The sequence below is a fragment of the Neovison vison genome, chromosome 2 (assembly GCF_020171115.1).
Source record: "Neovison vison isolate M4711 chromosome 2, ASM_NN_V1, whole genome shotgun sequence".
Lineage (NCBI taxonomy): Eukaryota > Metazoa > Chordata > Mammalia > Carnivora > Mustelidae > Neogale > Neogale vison.
This window is the reverse complement of record NC_058092.1, coordinates 164763540-164786940: the sequence shown is the minus strand read 5'-3', so window position 1 is coordinate 164786940 and position 23401 is coordinate 164763540. Positions and strand designations below refer to the sequence as shown.

General features: G+C 47.1%; 1 protein-coding gene across 8 annotated transcripts in view; it reads left to right on the top strand.

The window, feature by feature from the left end:
• LIPK (lipase family member K) overlaps positions 1-23401 on the top strand; it is an 87256-nt gene that overhangs the window by 22771 nt on the left and 41084 nt on the right. For 6 of the 8 annotated variants that reach the window (XM_044239470.1, XM_044239469.1, XM_044239468.1 and 3 more), the window contains one exon: positions 5736-5924. The exons of 1 other annotated variant lie outside the window; for it this stretch is intronic. The gene's annotated coding sequence lies outside the window, so the exon portion shown is untranslated. Of the gene's footprint in view, positions 1-5735; positions 5925-10824; positions 11629-23401 lie in introns of those variants that run through there. One more of the 8 variants, XM_044239473.1, reaches the window with a different exon arrangement.

Here is a 23401-nt window from a genome sequence, read left to right as displayed (position 1 = left end):
GAGCAAGCTGCTGCTGCCTCGAGAGAGGTCAGGGCAAGGAGCAGGAATGGAGGGAGAAATAGTGACACTGAAAATGAGCTACAGGGACTGGAATCAAGGTGACCTCTTCAAGCCGAAAGGGTAAACACTAAGAGACACGGTCCATACTGACAGGCAAGTTCCTCCAACCAGCGACTGTGTCGTGGTCATTGTCAAGACCGTTTCTTGGTCGCTCCCACCTATCTCTCACCTCTTCTAGGAGATTGTATTTCTGCAGAAGAACACTGTGTGGCAGGGTTGCATTCAATGCAAGCACAAGTATGCTAGAGGTTTCTATTTGTCCCTGAGGCCTGCAGGGTCAGGAAAACCAAAGACCCAGGATTTCTACGTACTGACATCTGACCATTCCAACAGAGTCCCAATCCACAAAGTGCTGATTCTTCTCAGTCTTCCTTTCCTGTGGCATGTGGGTGTGTCCTTGGAGTCCGTGGGACCCAGTTTCCCAGGACCCAGCTCCCCCAGTCAGGACCCAGCAAGTTCACGAGCGAGCCAAGGCCAGGCGAGAGAAGGGCACTCTCTAACCTGGCCGTGTAGCAGATTGTCAGGAAGTCGGATTGGGCCCCAAGCTAATGATGAAGCTTTCCTGGCCATTGCCATTTCCCAGTGAGCCTTCCCTCTGTGCATTCAAGATGGGAGCGTTTTTGTAAGGCTGGTGGTGATGTTTGGGTCGACTAAAGTAGCTTCTGATTCCTTTGTGTTTTGACCCTGTCTGAGAAACGTCCCGAGCTAGGACAGATGTGGGCCTCTTCCTTTCTCCCCATCCCTGTCTAAGGAAAGGGAATCCTGAGCAACCCTCCAGGTGAAGCTGGGGTCAGCGAGGAATGCGGTGTCCTAGCGGGGTGTGTGCAGCGGGGATGAAGGAGGTTTGGCTTTGAAACTTTGACCCGTGCCCTCAAGTCCATTCAGTGGGAGCTGTCTTCTCGTGAAACGCATGCAGTCCACACACCCACATGCCTGGTCCCGTCGCATCGACCCACGCGAAAACGAGCCCCAAACCCTCAGATGCACCAAGCACACCGCCCGAATGACCTACTGGTTTGCAGGGACTGTAGCACAGGGTCCTGGTTTTCTGCAGGACACTCCGTTTGTTCAGTCCGCCCCAGCCTCCGTTCCCGGGAGGAACTCAGAAGGGGGGAAGCTCTCCAGACCAGAGGAGGAGAGAAAGCCCTACCTTGTTCAGCTTTATCTGTCCCCCTAAAGGGAGTGATGGGGGTATAGGCGTATGGCACATATCTGGTCGCCGCCTCCTGCAGTTGGAGAAAGGGACACCCAGTGAGGATCCCAGCACCCTGTGCACACCGTGTGCACACATCTCTGTGCCCTTGGTGTGTGTCGTAAGCAAGCTAGATAGGATGCGGTCATTGCATCTATGATCCGGAGGAGGAGATGACCTCCCGGAAAGGCTCCGGCTTGTTATGTCAAAACTCCCCCGTCCATTTTCTTCAGCAACTCATTCCAAAGCCATTTCCCATAGACAGAATGAGCTGGTGGAAAATGCTCACGACCATCCATTGCCTAAGCAACGGTGGTGATGTTTTCTCAGTGCCCGTCTCCATCCGCTGTCCGTTAATGGTATAAACTCGTGGCAGGCTCTCAGCACCAAGGACAGTGTCTCTCCCCTCTGGCATGTCCATGCTCAGATGTTCTTGGAAAGAGAAATCAAACACTGGTTGTCCCTCAGAAGCACAAAATGACTTTACCGAGGTGACCGAGCGGCTCAGACATTGAAGCTTCTGCCTTCAGCTCAGGACCTGATCCTAGGGTCCTGGGATGGAGGCCCACATTGGCACCCTGCTCGAAAGGGGAGCCTGCTTCTTCCTCCCCCTCTGCTACTCCCCCTGCTTGCGCTCTCGTGTGCTGTCTGTCTGTCTCTCTCTCTCTCTCCCCTTCTCTTTCTGTCTTTCAAATAAATAAAATCTGAGTTTACCTGAGGGAGAGTCGGAGTTTCCTCCTCGGCCCTCAAAGGGGGTAGTAGCTCTTCCACCAGGTCATCGCAGGGAGCTAGGAGGATACAGAGGCACCGTGAGGACACTGGTGAGGCTGCTCAGGAAGTAGGCGGGGAGTTTGGATGGATGAGGACAGGAGGGGAGTGTGTGCATGCGGGCGTGTAGGAGGTACGGTCCGCACTGCTGCCGGGCCTTGTCCTTGGTGTAGAGAGGAAGGGACGGGAGAGGAGCAGGGAGGAAACGCAAAGAGGGTTCTTGTCTTTCTAGGAAAGCGAGCCCGATCAAAGCCAAATAGCCAGTCCAGTACATGGGAAGCCTAACCTGGCTTCTGTGTGAGGACCGTGTCCCACAACCTCAACTAACTGACATGCCACTAAGGTGTCCCACGCTGCTTCTTTGGACATCAGCTCTGGGCCCAAGATCCCCACCTGCTGCGACTATATGCATCACGTCTCTGTAAGATTTTGCACGGCATAAAAAGCAGCCTTGCTTGCCGGGCTGCATTCAACCCTCAGGAAAGGAGCCTAGTAGTTTGCTTCACTCATCCTTTCTTTGTCTTCAGAAAATCCCATGTGCAACACTGGAGAGCACGGACATCGTAGCTTCCATAAACAGCCGGCACCGTCGATGAGTGTGATAGATTCCTTCCACTATTCTTGAGCTGTCCTGTGTGTGTGTGTGTGTGTGTGTGTGTGTGCGCGCGCGCGCGCGTTTCCCCTGAAGACAAGTGGCTGTCCGACCCCTCCCAGGTGTTCTGACCAGTGGGAAGTTGCTTACACGGAGGAGTCTTGGAGTGTGTGCTGATCGGCTGTAGGCCTGCTTTGCAGGAGATTTGCTCTGGGGGTGTTGGGTCCGAAGCTTCCACCCAAGCTTGACCTTGATTTCCTATTGGCCAGTGGTGTTTGAGTGTGTGCTTAGAGAATTTGAACCTTCCTGAGGCTTAGGGAAATCTTACTAAGTACAGTCAGTTCTGTCCGTGATGCTTTTCTGCCATTGGTCGGTCGTGTGTACACACTGAGACCGGCTATGACTGATGTTTCCCTGTTCTGTCCTCCACGGGTCCACATGCTTTCCATCCATGTGGGCTTGAGCACGAGGATGTGGCTTTTCTCTGTGCACTTGACTCCAGGGACCAGGCTGTAATCTTTAACGCGGGCTTCTAAGCTTGCCCTGGCTTCTGTGTCCATGGAAGCCACTGTGTCATGTTGTGTGCTGTCGGGGACCATCATAGAATCTAGGTATTTGGCTGTGTGCACAGATGCTGGTAGCCCTTTGCTAGCTAGCACCCATGGTACCTCATGACTCCCTGGCTGAGGGACTAACACAGGTGAATAGGCCAGAGCAACTTTCAGATTGGAGCCTGAGCTCCAATCTTGGCTTTCCAAGTAGGAGGTCAAGGGTTTGGACCCTTCATCTCCGCACCATGCCCGTCTCAGGAAATCAAAGGGAAACGTCCTCCAGGTACAGCTGTGGTGAGTAGGGGAAGGAGTGTGTAAAGTGTGCCAGGGTGATGAGAGTGTTTTGGAAGGGGAACACTGTGATTGTGATTGAAGTGTGAGAAAGATCTCCTGGGAAAGGCACACGATCATGTTCATAAGCATAACGATGGGGACACACACACACACACACGCACACCCCCACATACACCCCCACGCACACAGGGCCTTCATCCCACATGCACACAGATCACCCCTTCCCTATGTACGAGTTCTTCTAGGCCCTGTTCATGGTGACCGTGCCTCACTGGACAGTCTTGGTCAGTATCCCCCAACCCCCATTCCTTGTTGGAACCCAGAATCAGGGGGCAGGCTTCTTTGTACTCTAGATTTCCTCCCAGAGCCCGATGCTCTTAAATACGTACAGCTGTCCTTGCTCCCAGCGTCTACCTGCGATTGGGGAAAAGGAAACACAGTGAGGATCCCAGCATCCTGTCCGCTGTTGGGCCAGCTCTTTGGTTTGGGGAGGACTTCAGGCAGTTAATTGGATGAGGTCCCATGATTGAGTCCATATCCCCCCACCCGAGTTCAAGAGGATCATTTGAATGATGCTGGAGCATCATTCAATCTCCGAAGTCCATTCTGATCAACAGGCAGAACGTTCTCTTTCAAAGAGAAACATTTTTTGCTGAAGAAGGTGTTTGATCCCATGGAGTTTGTAACTGAGGCTGTCCTGTGTCCTCACCCTTTTTGGGTCCACTGTGCATAAGAGGTCAGACCCAGCATTCCTCCACGAGGAGAGACTGCTGCCCCCTTCCCCTGGGAGGTAAAGTGCCAGATGTTCATCAAACTCCATTGATGGAAGAAATCAAGGAAGCACCATTTCTGTCTCTGAGAAAGAGAGGCGTGCTTACCTCAGGGAGAGTTGGGGGACCTTCCTCTGTCCAGCCCCTAGGAAGGTCCTTGGACTGGCCCTCCACAGGGTCTAGGAGAACAGAGAGGAGCTGTCAGGACATTGGCTGCGCTACTCAGGAATGACTCAGGGAGTTAAGTCTGCTAGATGTGGATGCGGGGCCGGAGGGAATGGATGTGAAGGCTGACCAAGGCCTGACTTGCCAGTGGGCCAACAGTGGTGTACACAGGGGTGGACACAGTACACAGTGGTGTACACAGAACGCAGTGGTGTACACAGAAACACAGAGGAGGGGAGCAAGATGGAAAAGGGAAATGGGGTCTTGGCTTTCTAACAGAGGGGATGTCATCAGTGGGAACTCTCAGCGTCTGTCTGGGAAACACTCGAGGCACCCTGGGTTTCAGGGCGCAGTCCCCTGAGCCCTCCTGCCCACTGTGAAGCCAAGCCAGCTTGCCACTTCTTCAGCTGGTCATGGGACCTGTTCAGCTGTCTCCCCTGCACCTCTGCTGTGTGACCCTATCGATCCTCTATTGTGCCTTGGAGTAGTGGGTTTTTCGGTGATGGAATCTAAGTACTGGGGACTGTTGTATTTGTTAGTACGTGTCCGTTCAGTGACACTGCTGACATCCGTGAGGCTTTGTAGACCGCACTGCCATCTATGGGGAAAACGTTGCCATCCTATCTCATGGCACCTCTGAACCCGTGACGACATGACCGGCCCTCCCCCTTTCCTCCCTGCACCGTCCCTTCCACTTTCTGGGTCTACGAATGTCCCTACTCGAGTGTCCTCAAAGCCTGGGATCGTGTAATGTACCTCTTTCCTTGTGTGCTTGCTTTCAAAATGCGTGTTAGGTTTCCAGGGTCTATCTGTTTCGTAAAATATTGGAAACCTTTGTTTCTTCTTACGCCTGAATTGCACTCCATGATGTGTATAGATGCCATTGAAAGTGTTCTTTTCTCCCATGATGGATTTGGGGGCAGTGCCTTCTGGGGCTATTGGGAACCCAGCTGTGTGAGACATTAGTGCACAGATTTCTGTTTCCAGAATGAGAAGACGTCACCAAATGCATTGATCGCATTTGTAGAACGGTAACCACATGGAATGTTCTGGGTACTTGAGTTCCCCAAATGTGGTGAGGTCGTTTAGTTCCTTTGAAGATACGTAGCACACCCATGTAAGATGTGGCTAATGGGCGGAAGTGGAGGGGGGACATCGTGAAACCTCCTGTCGTATTCTGTTCCATTTTTCTGTTCAGCGTTCCTGGCAGAAAACATAGTCTCTTCCTTCCTACACATCTAAGAACGATGTTTCCTGGGGAGACCTATAGGGACCTGCGTGTTCCAGAAAGACCTAAGATCTATCCCTTCAGCTAGTAGACACTTTTTTTCTGTTGCCCTTAGATCCAGTTTGAATGGGGATCTCATCGTGACTTGTGGACTTAAAAGGGGACGGACGGATGGCATAGAGGGAAATGGCTACCAGTGAAATCAGAGGACAATGTGTCTCAGCAGTTTTAAAAGCTTCGGTTACGTCTGTGCTACTGAATGAAAGAATGCGTCTCCAATCAACGTCATGAGTCAATCCCCAAGGTACCTTTCTGGGTGTCCTCGATGGTGTAGACCTCATCATGGAAAGAGAACCGGACTCTCTTCTTGGGTCGTTGTGGAGGGGTCGGCGTGGTTGGGGGCGTCTCCACATCCTCAGGGAGGCACTCCCCACAGATTTCTGGGAGACGCACAGAAACAGAGAACAGTTTCGGCACCTTGTCGTCAGAAGCCCATAGGGGGATTGGACATCCTTTCCTTCTAGTCCATCCGTCTCCTGCCCCTACTCGCCAGCTGCCCAGCAGGCATTCCTCCCTCCAGGTGGGACTTAGGAAGGGGTCACCGTGTGCTGTGCTCTGAATTCCGCCCCCTCCCACACCCACAGGTTCCGTGGGCAATGGCTTGTATGGAGCATAGACAGGACAGAAACGCAACAGAGTGCCGTGAGCATGCGTGATGGCCTGGGTCACATCCATTGAGCAGCCACACCTACCCTCTGTGCCCTGTTTCCCTGCCCTCCGGCCTAGACATTAGTGTGCCACCACGGTATTCCAAGTGATTGAGTCCAAGGAACACCTGGGGCCTAGGGGAGGACGGGATGCTTCCCACCCGCACGGCAGGTGTTGAGGAACGGACCGCCTAGGGACTCAGCTAGACGGCTGGCTGTGGGTGAAGCCACAGTGGAGGACAGTGGAGGGCCCTGAAATGTAGGGTGGTGAAGGGACCGTCCAGAGTTGCCACCCTGATGAAGGATGGATCTGGGACAGGAAAGTCATTTCCCTGTGGCCGGAGATCCCCCAGCCCCTAACACCAACCCACGGCCCCTGAGAAAACGTCCTGAAGCCCTGAACCAAGAGCTGCCCTCACAGTCTCAAATCCCTCTGTGCCACTGTTTCTGTAGGGGAGCGCGAGGGCCACGAGACCAGCCTCAGTCCTCACTCACCTCTGTGTTTGGGGCCCTGACATCAGCTATGTGGCGGTTTCTGCCCAGTGGGGCCCTAGTGAAGGACCAGGAACTGGTAGCATGGGCCACGTTCCCTAGCCTCTCTGCAAGGTCAGCACTGTCGCCCAAGGCCGTCCTGAAGGCCAGTTGCAGCCCAGGCTCCTGGGGTTCTGCTTGGCTCCCAAGCTGATTCAAACTCCCAACGGTCACATGGGACCCGGCCGAGAACTCACTTGCCTTCCGCTCCCAAAGGTCACACTTTGACCCCACCGAGAACTCGCTTGCCTTGAGCTCGCCAGTCCCGAGGAGCAGTCGATGGTACGAACGGACGTGGAGGTGGCCATGTGGGGTGGTTGGTTTCAGGAAGCAGACGGATGATGCTGAGGGGCCCGCTCTTGCCAGTTGAGGGCCTGCTCTGAGGAGCCTGGACGGACGTGAGGCTGCCCTGGCTGGCGGGAGTCCCTCCCTGCTTCTCATTCTTCGCCAGCATCCCCTGTCTACTCTCAGGTCTCTTGATCCCCTCTGGAGACTGTAGGTTTAGCCAACATTCTCCTTTCTCCCTCCCTAGGCCGGGCCTGGAGACCCCAGCCCAGCAGTACCTTTGAGAGCAGCAGACAGTCCACTGTGCAGCTGCCGTGTATTCTGTCCACCACCCCACCCCCCCCCCCGGTGGCACAGCCCATTCCCGTGCACTCCCAGGCATCAAGCAGACGGCCCGGGAAACCCTGCACATCAACCCATGGGACCACCCCGCTATCCTCCAGTGTCTCTCCTTCTAAAAACAGCTGCATTTCGACCGCTGACCCTTCCTCTCCGATTTTGCCATGTCCATCGGGAAGAGGAGACCGGCCATTCGTTCCCCTCAAATGTGGTGCCTGGGTGGCACCAAGATTCTCCTGATCCAGGGACAGCAGTGTGGCATGTGACCTGTGTGTTGTCCCTGTAGGACTGTGTCCGAAATGGGCATTCAGAAAGAGTACGGTTTTCTGAACGTCGAAGCGCTTTAAGGAAGGCAGCTTCCCCACGAAATCCCAATGAAACAACCCAGACAAACGAACAAACACAGGCATCCAACCGGGAGGGGGAATCAGAGGGTGGAGAGGAAAAGCCAAAGAGAAGAAGCCAGTCTCTGTAAAAGGGAGGCAGCCAGCTCGAGAGAAGAGAATTGAGAAAATCGATAGGCACATACCTGTACAACAGCAGTTAAGATTCCCCATCATAGGGACCTTCAGTTCTGTTCACCCAACCGCCAGGGGCTCAGCTCACAGAGTGACAGTTGAAATGGAACGTTGGATGCGTGTCATCAGGTCACCGTGGCGATGGCTCATGACAGAACTCTGAGGGTGAAGGCATCCCTGCACACTGCGGGGTCATGGAGGGAATTGGTTTGGGGAGGGGTCGATGGATGATGGGCAATTAAGGCACTTGTGGTCAGCTCTGAGTGGTGCAGAGAAGTGATGAGTCCCTGAGTTGTACTGCAGAATGCAATACTGCGCTGTATGTTAACCACCTGCATTTTTGGACATTAAAAAAAGGATACTCCTGAGGGCACCTAGGATACTGAAATGTTCATTATCCTATCTGCTACTCTGGAAAACTCCTATTTTTACGAGATTGTTTGACAAAGTCTCTCCAGGAGTTCTTGGGTGGCTCAGTGGCTTAAGTATTGGCCATCGGCTCAGGTCCTGCTCTTGGAGTCCGGGATCAATCCTAGCATCAGGCTCCTTGCTCAGGGGGAGTGCTGCTCTCTCTGGCCCTCCCCCAAGACCTGCCTGCTCTGTCGATAAAGGACCCTGCAATTACACTACTGGGTATTTACCCCACAGATACCGATGGAGTGAAAAGAAGGGCCATCTCTACCCCAATGTTTATAGCAGCAGTGGCCACGGTCGCCAAACTGTGGAAAGAACCAGGATGCCCCCCTTAAACAGATGAATGGATAAGGAAGATGTGGTCCATATACGCTATGGAGTAGGATGCCTCCATCAGAAAGGATGAATACCCAACTTCTGTAGCAACATGGACGGTACTGGAAGAGATTATGCTGAGTGAAATAAGTCAAGCAGAGAGTCAGTTACCATAGGGTTTCACTTCTTTGTGGAGCATAACAAATAACATGGAGGACATGGGGAGATGGAGAGGAGAAGGGAGTTGAGGGACATTGGAAGGGGAGGTGAACCATGAGAGACTATGGACTCTGAAAAACAACCTGAGGGTTTTGAAGGAGCTGGGGTGGGGGGGTGGGAGGTTGGGGGAGCCAGGTGGTGGGTATTAAGGAGGGCATGTGTTGCATGGAGCACCAGGTGTGGTGCAAAAACAATGAATACTGTTTCGCTGAAAAGATAGAAAACAGATAAGTAATTTAAAAAGTAGGAAAATATGTAAAGGGCTTCCTGCAGGGCTCCCCTCCCCAGGAAGGCCCTGTGTGCCTTCCAGGAGCCCCTTGGAGCCAAGGGTTCCTAGTATTGTCTGTGGGGTGGACTGCCTGAGCCACGAGCTAAGGATACAAACATACGTCTGTCATTTTTCAGTGAGCTGCATTAATGTGGATCGCAAGGTGCCCTTTCTGCAGGGGACAGAGAGATACCCTTTGAGAACCCTGAATTCTCTGTGCGCATTTGGTTTCAGAGGCCCTTAGTGCACGGACCTCCCTCTTGCCTGCCCCCCATCCTCCATTTCCGGTCTGCAGGGAGGGTCGCCCTTTGTGGACAGCGGGTCATCTCCAGCACCGGATGGCACCTCCGGGGCCTGCATACATGGCACGCACATGTGGTGTCCCTGCATGGACACAGAGGATGAGGCATCTGACAGCTGGGTAGGACCCTACTGCCGAGGTCAGTCTGTGCACTCTGGAGTGTTTGGACCCAAAACCTCTCTGCTGGTTTCACCCCTTGTGTGTGCACTCCCGGGAGCTTGGCACGCAGGGGGCCACATCCATCTTAAGTCCCTGCGGGCCTGGCCACTGCCGTGTGGTCTCTTGGAAAGTGACCGTCAAGAACTCCTTGGCAACAACCCAGGGGATGTAGGCAGTTACAGGCAGCAAATATAATGTGATTTCTTTACAACAGTTTCTACCTGGGGCACCTGGGTTTCTCAGTCGCTTAAGCAGTTGCCTTCGCCTCAGGTCCAGGCCCTGGGATCCAGCCCGAGTCAAGCTTCCTGCTCAGGGAAGGGGCACTTGGTTCTCCCTCTGCCTCGGCCTGTCGCTCGGCCTACTTGGGAGTGTTTTCTCTCTCTCTGCCAAAGAAGTGAGTAACATCGTTACAATATAAATAAACAAGTTAATGGAAATGATACGTAAATGAAGATATTTTATGAGTTCTGCAACGTCATACTGATGGGAAGGGGAACAAAACCAAACTAGTAACAGCATGTATTTACACACGACAATACAGTCGTCATGCTGCTTCAGGTAACACAATTCTACCCTTTGGCCCAATTGATATCTAAATAGATCATTTTTCTGGCACAGTTTTGGAAACCTCTCTTAATGGTGTTCTGAAAATACGTACTTTTAAGAAGTTAAGTTTTGAATAATACCCAGTCATCTCTGTCCTGGCAAATGTCAGATAACAATTAATTGGGGTTGACAACTTGGTGAGGGTTTCCTTGGTGGTGGCGGTGTGAAGACAAGCCTAGCTATTTAGAGTATATTAGAGACTACGATGGAGGAAATTGGATGGATTTCTGACGTTCTGTCAAAATAGGCTTTTTTTTTTTTTTTTTAAAGATTTTACTTATTTGACAGACAGAAATCACAAGCAGAGGCAGGCAGAGAGGAGGAAGCAGGCTCCCTGCTGAGCAGAGAGCCTAACATGGGGCTTGATCCCCAGACCCTGGGATCATGACCTGAGCCAAAGGCAGAGGCTTTAACCCCCTGAGCCACCCAGATTCCCCTTGATACTTTTTTTTTTTTTAAAGATTTTATTTATCCATTTGAGAGAGAGAAAGTACAGCAGACAGAGGGAGAAGCAGGCCTCCCGCCAAGCAGGGAGCCCAACGAGGGGCTCGATCCCAGGACCCTGGTATCATGACCTGAGCCGAAGGCAGACACTTAATGACTGAGCCACCCGGGCGGGCCCTGAACAGATTTTTGCCAGTATGTATTCATCCTTAGGGTTCTTCCAATTTGCTTTCTTTACTGTAATTATATTTTCTGTTCTCTTTTCTCAGTGTGACACCCTGCCATGTATTTGCTTTTCCCTTATTAATATCCTTCTTAAATACCTGTATCACAGAGATAATTAATTCAATTAGTTCACCCTTTGGAAACTCATGATTTAATATTTGGTCACATAATTTACCTACTTTATGACTACTTGGATCAGATGACAATTCTATCACCAACTAGCTTTCTTCCCAATACTTTTCACCCCTTTTTTCTTATAATCGTTTTGCATGCATTTGTGCTGGTTCCTTTTCCATTACTTGGGCTAAAAGGATGTGAGCTTTTCAAGGAAGACCACACTGCAAAAGGTTTACTTGGGAGACGGAACAGAGTCATCCCTTAGGCTAGAGGGGTAATTCATTATGAACAAGTGTTCTGCTCATGTGTTGGTCTCAGTTTACAGATCAACCAGGATGTGCCTTCCTTCCTCGTTGGAGTAGCCTCCACAACAGCTTGCTCTCTTGGTCATCACAGAGTCAGCTCACTGGGGCTGGCACTGCTGCAGCTCCAAATTGAGGAAAACCAAGTGTTGGGCTCATTTCACAGAAACAAGCCCAGAGGCGAACTGGGCCCATGGAGGCTCCGACTTCCCCAGCATCTGCCTAGACCAACTGTCTGATGCAATTCAGGAAAGAAAGGTAGTTAAAACTCTACAGAACAGGGGCGCCTGGGTGGCTCAGTGGGTTGGGCCGCTGCCTTCGGCTCAGGTCATGATCTCGGGGTCCTGGGATCGAGTCCCGCATCGGGCTCTCTGCTCAGCAGGGAGCCTGCTTCCTCCTCTCTCTCTCTGCCTGCCTCTCTGCCTACTTGTGATCTCTCTCTGTCAAATGAATAAATAAAATCTTTAAAAAAAAAAAAAAAAACTCTACAGAACAGTTTCATCTGAGAGAGAGGAACAAGACAAAAGATAATATCCTTTTCCCTTCCACCTTTCTGACCAGCTGCTCTGGCACACAGTGGTTCACACTGAGACTCGGAACATATCCTGCTAGTCTGAGCAATCAGATGTGCTAATTACAGAGCTACAGTCAACGAGGTAATCACCCCCCTGAGCCTTCCCCTCCTCCTAACCAGCCAACCATCCCCCATGCTTCCCTCACTTTTGTAGAAGGTATGCAAATCCCGATCAACCGTTGTCAAGTAAGTTTTTGCATCAAATTCTCTGTCAGAGGAGTACCCGCTAAGATGGCATGTAAGATTTTTTTCTGCACATTCCGTGTCTATGAGGTGGTTTTCCCTCATGCACAGTCTCTCTTGCACCATCATGGAAACAGAGGGCTACTGAAAAATGTGGTTTGTGCTTCTACACTTCAGTACGTCTCCTTTGCAGAACGAAACTGTCTCCAAGGGAGCTCAGCTGTCTAGTTCATGGCACCGTTGTTCATGGAAGTTTCAGGTGTGGATGTGCTCTGGTCATGAAAAGCTTACTGCCAGACCCCGTGCGCATCAGAAATGCTTTTGTTTTCTACCCACCTGCTAACATGCACACGTTCCTTGATCCGTCATCTGCTCTGCTGCAGGTACACTTGTACTGATTTGGGATTTCAGATATCCACTAGTGTCATAGAATGAAGCTTGTCTTGCTCACTTCCCTTAGTGCTTCTGGAGGATTTGCAGACAAAGGCAGAAAACGCTGACTTTATACATTCTTCTTCAAGAAGTTCGTTTTGTCTTCGAAAACCATCTTAACTCAGCTACAGGACACCATATTCTCTGTTTCCACCTTATCTCCAGACTGTTCCTTCTCTCTACTTCGCTGAGTCCTCTCATTTTCATGACTTCTAAACATTAGTGTCCCAGGGGACAGCTTTCAAACCTCTCAAATTTGTTCATTCTTACTTCTGAGAGGTGGTTACCTGATCCCTTAGCTTCAAATACTAATTTTAAAAACTTTAAATACTACCCTAAATTGATAATTTCCAAGTAAGTATCTCCAACCTGGGGTCTTCCCTATATCACCTCTGCTCATACAACCAAATGCTTATTCCCATGTAAACCTGTGCATTTTATAATCATTTCATTCAAGTAGATATCATCCAAATGCCTTCCTGAATGGCTTCCTTTTCTCAAGTATTACATTTCATTATTTCAATTTATAACTTCCTTGCCATTTTGTTGACATACTATGTATATAGTATGTGTATGTGTGTACATATCATGTATATTATGACATATTATGTATATGGTATGTGTATGTGTGTTTATTTCTTTTCTTTCCCTATCAGAATGTAAGCTCCATGAGGTCAGGAACAAATTCATTTTGATCACGTGTTTCAGCACCTAAAACTTGAGTGAGGCACAGCAGGTACTCAGTATTTGTTAAATGTGAAAATGAACATATAAGCAAGTACCTGAGAATAAAAACAATTCATACCATGTCACCTAGTGTCCATCTGTTTAATACATACTAACTCACCTGGGTAGCTCTGATTTGGGGACTTTTCCTCTAGCATTTATCACATTACATAATTACAGCACATTAGTGTGTATATCCATTTCACTGTATACTAGATTTCTTCATTCTTCTTTTTATGGATTACATAACTGAATTGACTGTCTTATACAGTTCGTAGGTTTTATACCACCCATTTATGAAATGACCACTATGGAAAATATAGCAAGAAGAAGCAGAGACATATCATTCCCAGGTTATCAAAATGAATAGCTAATCAATGTTCATGTCATACACTAAAAATTGGTTAATAGGAAAAACAAGACTATTTTCCAGAAATGTATAAGGTATTACTGAGGGGAAAAAAACAAAGAATACCTCAGTAAATGAATACACTATATTCATGGCTTGGACAATTGAATATTACAAAAATATCTCATTTCTCCACAAATTGGCCTATAATTTCAAGACAATCAGAATTAAAATCTTAGCAGATATTTTTGTGGAAACTGATACGTTTACTCTCAGACTTACATAGAAACTTGAATGGCCAAGAATATCCAAAGCTACCTTGGAAAACAGGATGGATAAACTCACACTAATTATGGTAGGCAGAATCCAAGATGACGACCTCCAGTGGATCCAACATCGTGACATAAACTCCTCTTAAATGGAAGAGACTTATGTCCCTGTGATTGTGATACATTCTATGGCAAAACAGATTTTGCAAGTATAAATGAGATCCTTTAATCAGTTGACTTTGGTCTAAAAGGAAGATTTACTTGGGTGGGCCTGACCTAATCATGTGAATCTTTTATTTATTTATCTTTAATATTTTATTTATTTATTTGAGAGAGAGAGAGTGAGACAGAGAGAGAGAGAGCATGAGCACACAAGCAGGGTGAGGGGCAGAGGGAGAAGCAGGCTCCCTGCCGTGCAAGGAGCCCAACATGGAACTTGATCTCAGGACCCTGGGATTATGACCTTAGCCAAAGGCAGACACTCAACCAACTGAGCCACCCAGGCATCCCTCATGTGAGTCTTTTAAGGAACGTAAAATATCAGAGACCCTTCTTCTGACCTCAAAGAAGAAACAAGCTACTGTGAATCCTATGGCTGTCCAGAAATGAATTCTGCCACATATGTACAGATGGGAACCCAACCAAGCCTTAGATAAGGATTCCCAAGCAACACCTTGATTGCAGCATTAATGCCTAAGAAACTTAGCTAACCTACTCCTAACTCATTCTCGTCTATACATCAGGATTTGATTTCATTTACACCATCTCCAAATGAGCTAACTAACCTCACTGACTACTGAAAGCTGTTTCTAGAATCTCTTCTTACACCGAAAGAATGCACATCACAGTGGAATCAGAAAGACACTTCTGTCCAGAGGAATTCTGGTCATCAAGGACACAGTAAGGTGGTTGCTTGAAAATCATATTGTCTGCCATTTGTCCTGAAGGAAGACACCAGACCAAAGTCATTCGTGTGTGTTCTCAAGGTATTAAGTGAATGTTCTCATTCAAAATTATCTCTTAGGGATGCCTGGGTGGCTCAGTTGTTGAGCCGCTGCCGTCGGCTCAGGTCATGATTCTGGAGTCCTGAGATTGAGTCCCACATCAGGCTCCTTCCTCAGTGGGGAGCCTGCTTCTCTCTCTGCCTCTGCCTAAAAATTGTCTCTTAGATGCCCCTTGCAAATGGTCCAGGATAGGGCTCTTGGATTTGAAAGCTGAACTCAATACATAGAAAAAACAACTGAGCTCTTAGTAACAGAACTTTGACCATTAAAATACTTGAAAATACTTATTGCTCTTAAAGCCATGGTTGGTTTGTTTAGAAGATATAAACACAAGCTGATGAGAATTTTTTCTCACTTGGGATGCCTGGGTGTCTCAGTCAGTTAAGCGCCTGCTTTTGGCTCAGGTCATGGTCCCTGGGTCCTGGGATCAAGTCCCTTTCTCAGCAGGGAGCCTCCTTCTCCCTCTACCTGCTCCTCCTAAGCCTCCCCCTTCTTGTGGTCTCTCTCTGTCTCTGACAAATAAATAAATAAAATCTTAAAACAAACAAAATTTTCCCCACTGTTTGTTCCTTATCATTTTTTTTTTTTTAATTATTGCAAGAAAGAATAGTAGAACACAGGCTTTAGAACCTGGACTGAATCCAGATTTCAATTCTTGATTAATGATGTCCCTTTTTTTAAAAAAAAAGATTTTATTTCTTTATTTGTCAGAGAAAGAGAGAGCCCGAGCAGGCAGAGTAGCAGGCAGAGGCTGAGAGAGAAGCAAGCTCCCCGCTGAGCAGAGATCCCGATGTGGGACTCGATCCCAGGACCCTGGGATCATGACCTGAGCCGAAGGCAGCAGGTTAACCAACTGAGCCTCCCAGGTATCCCAATGATGTCCATTTTTGATAGGCTTCCTATCATCTCAAAATTCAATTCATGATGGGTAAGACCCATCTTGTTACTCTCATTTGAATATTTTTAACAAATTAGTCTTAAATGTTCTCAAATCGTCTTATCTTTTTAGTCTTAGTAGAATTTATACTTTCAGCAAGTTTCCAAAAATTATTGCTGGGATTTTTATTAAATGTATGTTAAAACTTTTCAGTAATTCTTAGGGTGCCGGGGTGCTCAGTCGTTAAGCGTCTGCCTGGCTCAGGTCATGATCCCCAGGTCCCAAGATTGAGCCCCGCACTGGGCTCCCTGTTTGGCAGGAACCCTGCTTCTCCCTCTCTCACTCCCCCTGCTTGTGTTCTCTCTCTTACTGTGTCTCTCTCTGTCAAATAAATAAAATACTAAAAAAATTTTTTTTCAATAATTCTTTAAATATTGATAATTTTTCAAGTAGAATCTTCTTCAAAATAGCGTTTCTGGACTTCTGTTCAAGTTGTCTTCTATGTCCCTTAGTAAAAGTATGTAATTTCCTATATATAGGTCTCTCTCATTTCTTTTTTTTTTTTTTAAAGATTTTATTTATTTATTTGACAGAGAGAGATCACAAGTAGGCAGAGAGGCAGGCAGAGAGAGAGAGAGAGGAAGAAGCAGGCTCCCTGCTGAGCAGAGAGCCCGATGCGGGACTCGATCCCAGGATCCTGAGATCATGACCTGAGCCGAAGGCAGCGGCTTAACCCACTGAGCCACCCAGGTGCCCCAGGTCTCTCTCATTTCTTATCCAAAAAATGGAATTTTATGATTTTGTGGGAACATGAATTAGATTTTATTCTATTCTAGTATATATGTCATGAGTTATTACTGGTGGAGAGCTGTGATCATCAACCAAGGAGTTACAAAATAACTTGTGGGATTTTTTTTCCAAACAATATTCCCTTGACGTCCAGGGATTCTGGTGTATCTTTTAGAATACAGTCCCCCACCACCTTATTTATGAGTGTATATATTGCCTTCAGGAGCAGGAGCAGGGAGCAATATTAACTGCAGAGAAGTAAAACAAAGCTATGGGGTCTTTGTGTTTGTTGTTGCATGGAATCACTTCATTCTCCTCCTATTCTGAAAGTTTTCTTTTGCAAAAGTTGCAAAGTTTCAATTTGCTTTCTAAAATAAACCTCAAGCATTTCCTCTATTAATCAATAACCAGTGAATGTAATGTGTGATAAAGCCTGTACTGAATGCTTCAAGGATACACAAACCTGAAGATCTGAACTTGCCTTTGATCAGTCAGGTTTGGGTAGGAAGTGGTATATAACAGTTGGATTAATTGCGCTAAGCCGAAAACAGAGCAACAACAGAAAGAAGCATGTGCGTTTTCATGAACCCTACTAATAGTCTGTCCTTCTGCATACAGGCATCAGGAAAGTAAAAGTAATTGCTGAAGGAGGGTACTGAGGCAGGAAAAAACCTAAATTCTGGGGGAAAAAAAAAAGTCAAGTTTCACATTTCTGCACATCCTATAATTTCATTTATATATATATAAATCAGATGTGCATGGAAACCTTATGTTGACCAAGGATGTCAGCTAGATCACTCTCCTGAGGTTGGGAGAGGTGGAGGGGAGGCTTGACCGTCTGATCTGGCCCTTGGAGAGAGCATCCACAGCCCTCCACCTAAAGAAGGGATTAGCTCTTCTCTTCATAAAGCCAGCACTGTCTACACTAATAATGGGCCATCTCCGAATGCTGATTTCTAAATGGTTCATTTGGAATTTGCAACACATTTTCCTATGAAAATGATGCTTTATAGCAGAGCTTCTCAGACTTCAGTCTATACCACGATCTCCTGGAGAGTTTGGTAAAACACAGAGACTCAAGTCCAGGATGTTGATTGTGGACACAGAGCAGGCCCCAAAGAAATTGCATTTGTGTTGATTACCAACAAATATAAACACACTCATGCTCGTTTCCTGCCTCCTGGAGCCTCTCCTCCCGCCACCCAGCTTCAGGCAACCATGAAGGCAGGTGCAGAGCCCCTGACAGTGGTCTTGCTGCTGGTCAGAAATAAAAGGAGGTTTGGGCAATTGGAGAGGATTAAGACATGTGGGCTGAGTGGAGGAAGTGTCAGCCGTTGTTCTACTGAAGGATTAGGTGTGAGGGAGGAAGGTTGCTGGACTGGGGTCCCTTTGGTAACTACTCTCAGCAGATCCATGGGAACTGGACCATGAGGGTCTATGCCCACCAATCGCAATGACTTCTGGGTAAATGGAGTGTATCTAGTGGGAAGGAAAAATATGGGATTCCAGAATGCCCCGTCTCCCAATTCTTGTCAACTCATGATGACACCCTTCCCAAAGAGGAGAGGGGAGACTGACATTTATTTAACACCTACTAAACATCAAGCACAATCCTACACACCTGGGCTCCTCATCGCACTTAAGTTTTCATCCTCACGGCATGAACCAATGAAGAATCTGCTGGGCAGAGAGCGCAACTCCCACCCCTGCCTGGTGAGTGGCTTTTAATAAATTACTTGACCTCTTCAAGCACAGTTTGTTTTTCAGTCTGTACATGAGAGTACTCATTCAGACTTTGTAGGGATTATTGTGAGGATTAAAATATATAGGTCAAAAACAGCACAGTGCCTCACCCACAGTTGACGTTCCATAAATGGTAGCTAGAGCATCATAATGATCATAATTGTCTTCATTACCAAAAAAACAAGAACAAAAAACAAAGCAGAAAAGACATCAAGTGGATCTTGCTTAAGCAACAGAATCTAAATTTGAATCTAGGCGCTTTTTTTCCAAACCTCACTGCCTTCGCCCTAACCTTGCTACTCAAAGCCTGGGCCAAGTTCTCAGTAGCTTATTAGAAATGGAGAATCTCAGATTCCACCTGCACTACCCGAATCAGAATCTACCTTTTACACAATCAGATCTGTAACACATTAAGGTTTGAGAAGCACAGGTCTATCAAATCTGTGCTTTCATTTACGTGTCTGGCAGAGTGTTATGCTGAGTTAAGTTGATGCTGAAAATGAGCTTTGTCCTCTTGGCTATGTCTAGAATGGAAGTTCAACAAAGGTTAAGATTTTTATTTGTTAATGGCTGAATTCCACTGCCTGAAATAAAAATCTGGTATATGTCGTAGAAGCTCAGTATATGTCTAGTGAGTAAATAAATTTGAAGCAAAATTGCAGGGGAATATTTTTGGAACTGTTTTGCATATTGAAGCAGAAGGAAGCTCTGTTCCATAGGCATAATTTATTGTCAGTCAAGGTCTGGATAAATTGGTTCTCCCCATTCCATATGCCAGATACTAGAGGAAAGAAGGAAATAACTGGTTATTCTTGCTGCCCTAACCCATTACCTTTGTGCAGACTAATCGACACATCACCCCAGAAGCTTAAAGTTGTCCACATACTGCTGTGTTCAGAACATTCCTTTCAGAGCACTTGGTTTCCGTGATCAACCCCTACCTCTGTTGTGGCAAGGGACTTAAAGCTTGAACTCCACAATCACTTTTGAAATGAAAACCAGACAAATGGAAAGGATGAATACCCAACTTTTGCATCAACATGGATGGGACTGGAGGGGATTATGCTGAGTGAAATAAGTCAAGCAGAGAGAGTCAGTTACCATATGGTTTCACTTTCTTATGGAGAATAAGGAATAACATGGAGGACATTAGGAGAAGGGAGGGGAAAATGAAGGGGGTTGGAAATCGGAGTGGGAGATGAACCATGAGAGACTGTGGACTCTGGGAAACAAACCAAGGGTTTTAGAGGGGTGGGTGTGGAGGGATGGGTTAGGCCAGTCATGGGTATTAAGGAGGGCACGTATTGCACAAGCACTGGGTGTTATACGTAAATAATGAATCTCGGAACACTGCATCAAAAACTGATGATGTACTACATGGTGACTAACATAACATAATAAAAAAAATTTTTAAAAAAACCTTCATCAAGAAGATACCTAAATTTAACTAATACAATGAACACCCGATGATCACAAGATGAATTTCTGCTTTGAAGGGTGGTTGTTCACAGTCAGGTATACCCAGCGTTTTGAATGACCTCACATCCGTTGAGCAACTATAGATTGTACTTAGCAAAACCACAGCAAAGGGGCGCCTGGGTGACTCAGTGGGTTAAAGTCTCTGCCTTCAGCTCAGGTCATGAATTTAGGGTCCTGGGATCGAGCCCCGCAGTGGGCTTTCTCTGCTCAGCAGGGAGCCTGCTCCCCCCCACCTGCCTGCCTCTCTGCCTACTTGTGATCTCTCTCTGTCAAATAAAAAAATAAAATCTTAAAAAAAAAAACACAACAGTAAAAGTGACTTTGTGAGTTTTGTTATAGTTATTTGTGCACATTTCAAATTTCTACCACTAAATTTATGTCTCTAAATGAGTAAATCTCTTTCAAAAATATCCTTTAATATTTGATAAATTTGAAAGAATATGAGCCACACGTGTGAGCTACAAAACATGACAAATCTAACATTCCACATCCAGACTCAACATGGGAAGAAACAGACCAGGTCTCTTGCATCGCCTGCATGCCTGTGGTTGGCTGGGGGAAAAATTGTCCCTCAGAGACCTATTTATTTCACAGTCTCCAGAATCTGTGAATGGTCTCTGAGGATTCTGTGTGTGCGCATGTCTGTATGCAGTGATACGTACATGTAATATTCCTTGTGACTTTCAGTTATGGGAGATGTAATTGAGTAAAACTAACAACAAACCTGAAATCAGTTGTAGCCTTAACTCTGACACAAACTTTCAGTTAATTGTAACTTCTTAGAAGTTACAGTTGAAATAAGAACTATATGAATACTTAATCTCTGAGGACCCCACGAGCCCTAAATACCACTGTTCTGTGAAGAAGTTTTGTGAAGCCTCAGAATGAAGACAGAGAAGAGAAATAAGATAAAGTTTAATAGGACTGTCCATCGAATTGGGAAACAAACTTCTCCTTTGACGTAAAATGTACATGCAAGTATTTAATGAAAGAAAAGTGATCAACAATTTTTATTGGCACTTCAGAAAACTGAAATGATTGTTAATGAGTCAGATATCTATGTAACTGCTCTCTTTAATAAACTCAAAGAGGGCAAACTTTTTTTTTTAAGATTTTTTAAAAATTTATTTGACAGAGAGAGTCACAGAGAAAGAGGGAACACAAGCAGGGGGAGTGGAAGAGAGAGAAGCAGGATTCCCACTGAGCAGGGAGCCCCATGCAGGGCACATTCCCAGGACCCTGGGATCATGACCTGAGCCAAAGGCAGATGCTTAATGACTCAACCACCCAGGCACCCCAAAGAAGGCAAATTTTAACATCGTAAATATTCTTGCTTTTATACTTTACTGCACTCGAATGAAAGAATAGCCATACCCTTAAGGAGCTCACAATCTCATGGGAGAAACACACAAACATATGAATTATGTGTTAGCTTAACCCACTGCTGGATAACACAAACCTAGTGACTTCACACAGCACAAATTTACTGTCTTACGGTTCTGGAGGTCAGAACTCCCAAGATGACATTCAGTGGGCTAAAATTAACTAATAAATTCTTAGATGTGTTATAGCTATAGGGGACCTTAAAATGGAAACTTCTACTGAGACCTAATACTCCCTAGTGGAGGGCTAGAGTCCCAGGGAGGACCTGCACTAAAGGTAGGAGAAATCATTTGACTCTTGGACTGTTGTTTCATGAGCTGGCCCCTCCACAGAGGATGAGGAGAGGCTGCTGCAGATTGGCCCGCGGCGGGAGTGTTTTTTTTTACTTTTTGGATGTCATTCACTTATTATAAAAGACACATGGACCTGTACACCTGATGACAATCTCAGAATTCAGTGGAAGGGGCAAACTTCATGTGAGGCCATCTTGGCAGTGAGTTACTACTTCTCCTTGCTTGGCAAGAGGGTCACCCCTCTCAATAAGAAATGATCCTGGCCATGTAGATCTACTTTGGTGGCTCCCTTTTCTGGGACGTCGGTCCCCAACTTTGACGTGAACCTGTGGAATCCGTTCGCCTCTTTCCTTTAGAGCCCTGTCCAACGGTTTCAACTATTGCCTGCAGTGCTCTTCCCTGAGATTTTTCTGGAAGCATACGTCTCTTTGTTTATATTTCAGCTGCACCCCTTTTAGGGGACAACATTTTCTACATGCTTATCCCGCCAACAGTTTGTAGCCTGCTCTCTCAGGATGTACGCCCCTGGGGTGGTGGGTGGCAGGCTTAAAAAGCCGAGAAACTTAACTTTTTCAAGTTTGGTAGATCTCCACACATGATTTTAAAAGAATCTTAAAAGTTGCTGTAGAGGGCTTACCTGGATTCCGTGTAAGTATGCAGTCCCACGGGCTGAACGTCACTTGAACTCCGCTGGGCTCTGCTCCTGGGCTGCTTCCAGAGCAAGGAAGGAGAGTAGAGCGCACATTTCGGGGACACAGAGGAGGTGAGGAGCCTCCGGGTGCTGGGTCCATCTTGTGGGTCAACCAGGGGTCATGTCCTCTCGGTGACAGTCTCCAATACAGCCTCAAAGTTCTCAAAAGATCGGAGATTGTGAATTTCAGGGGCGGGCTTTTGGAGAAATGTATAGCCGCGCTCTGAATCCCACAGTTTCCTCTCCTTCCGGATTCACCCTCTTCCCAGGGTCACAGAGGCACATGCTTGCCCTTCAGTTCAGGCCAAAAGGACTTGGAGAGCATAATGCATATACCTTGCACTTTGGGAATCAGCAACCTGGTGTCTGACTCCTCCCGCAAAGCTAAGGATGGGGGAATGTCCTGTGTGACTGCTTTCTAGGCTAAAATGGGCAGTCCCTGTACACTTGTCTTTCACCTAGAGGACCGCCTGGAAGACCAAGAGCCATCAGCAGGAAGATGCCGGTGGTATCACCAAATAACTTGGCGCTGCCCGTAAGTGAGCGTCTGCAATAAAGATGGGAGTCCCCTGTCCCAGGAGCTATAGAGAGGCTTCTCCAAGGAATCCCACAAGAGAGTCAGTTTTCAATATAATCAAACCACGTAGTAAAATGCAATAGGACAAGTAGTAAGAGCTTGCTCCCCTTTTATCTTCTGTGTCCCAACTTAGGGGGACCAGAAACCAAAGTTCGAGAACCCAAGGAGAAAGGGTAGAAGCACCCAGAGAGAGTGTGTGAGCCAACATACTCCCTTTCCTAAACAGACTTCTGAGCTCAGGCTGGTGGAACATGGGCTCAGAAGGCACAGAAACATTAATTTTAAATCCAGATTGAATTGTGATCCTTCTTGGAGACATTGTGGGATTTTCCTGAGTTTTCAGCCAGACGGGAAAAATTAGCTCCATATGGCAGATGTATAAAAGCAGTAAGAAATAAAAAGGGGTTGTTCCACTAACACCTCGCTGGTTCAGTGTAATGGCCCTAGAATTCTGGCCTGGAAGGCCTGAGACGTCTGCTCAGGCCTTGTCCTTGACCGACACTGCACACGTAAGCCTCACCGGGCTCCCAGACCTCAACCACAGCTCTACCAAGGTCACTGATAATTGCATACTGTCTTTTATTTGCTGGTTCCGAAGTACTCCTTATATATAAAGATTACTAACTCTATTCCATAAGTTGTAAATATTTTTCTAAATTCAT